This window comes from Rhinolophus hipposideros, assembly GCF_964194185.1.
Source record: "Rhinolophus hipposideros genome assembly, chromosome: 4".
Taxonomy (NCBI): domain Eukaryota; kingdom Metazoa; phylum Chordata; class Mammalia; order Chiroptera; family Rhinolophidae; genus Rhinolophus; species Rhinolophus hipposideros.
The window spans coordinates 44,479,240-44,480,506 of NC_138050.1; positions in this window are offsets into that span (position 1 = coordinate 44,479,240).

A 1,267-nucleotide genomic window follows, 5' to 3' on the forward strand; every position below is an offset into this window, starting at 1 on the left:
TTATATAAGCTTTAAAGACATAACACCCAAGGTGCATACTTCGTGAGTGTGTCTTAGCAAGAATGGTTTTGCAAACTGAATCTATTATGATGCATTCTAGCTTCCCAGACCAAGGAAACATTCTTTGAGGTCTCAAGGACTCTGTTTTAAAGGCTGCAGCATAAGAGTGACGCTTCGGATGCCAAAAGGAGAGAATCCTTGGCATGCAGTATGTTGATCATCAAGGGTGCTTTTCTCTGTTTCAATGTGGATGCTGTGGAAGCATTCTATGGATTCCAGGGAAAATTCAATTGCTTTTTTAGTTCAGATAAATTTGACCAAAATGTTTTCACTCAGAAGAAATAAAGAAAGGAAGAAAGAATGAAAGGAAGCTAGCTTATGTCCAGTGTGTCCTTGGTAAAACCGAATGAAGGACATTTTAGAAATCCATTACCTCTAACAGTCTTTTGGGTTAATCTAGAGCAGTGTGTTTAAGGAGGTGTGTTAGCTGTTGAAAAGAACAGAACAACAAGCAATAAGGAGTATAGGGCTTAATTACTGTTTCCATTAAGATTGAAGGCAGACCAAAAAAATTACTGGATAGAAAATATTCGTATCTGAAGATAAATTCTAGAAAGGACTTCACATTAGGTGGGAAGAGGACTGATTGAAAAGCTGTCAGAATTGGATTCTGGAATAGAGACAAAATGACATTAATGGAAAAACTGGCAAAATTAAAATAAAGTCTGGAGTTTAGTTAATATATCAATCAAGTGTTTGTTTCTTTGTTTTGTCGAATTCACTGCAGTAATGTAAGATGACACCAGTGGGCACTGAAACTGGATGAAGGGTCTACAGGAGGAACTTTCTGTACTATCTTTGTAAGTTTTCTACAAATCTAAAATCACCACAAATTTTTGAAAAAATTCAAATTATTCCAAATAAATACTCCATTAGAAATAGTAAAAATGTCCAGAGGTGGTTACACAATCTCCTTCAGTGCTGATGCTCCAGGGTACTTTGAAATCCTGTCTTGCAAAGACCATGCTTAGGGATTTGCTAGATTCTTGAATGAGTGAGTGGACTGGGCAGCAAGCCATGCCCCTTTATTTTGTTTGAAAGTGAAACAAAGCTATTTCATTCTAATGATATGCATTACAAGAGTGCCAATTCAGTGGGGACGCACAGAGCCTGAGATGTTTGTGACTGCAGGCTTATGCCTTTGGAACTGGATACTAAGACCATAATCTTCCAGTCAATGAGGCAGAGATACTGGAATGATGGCGCT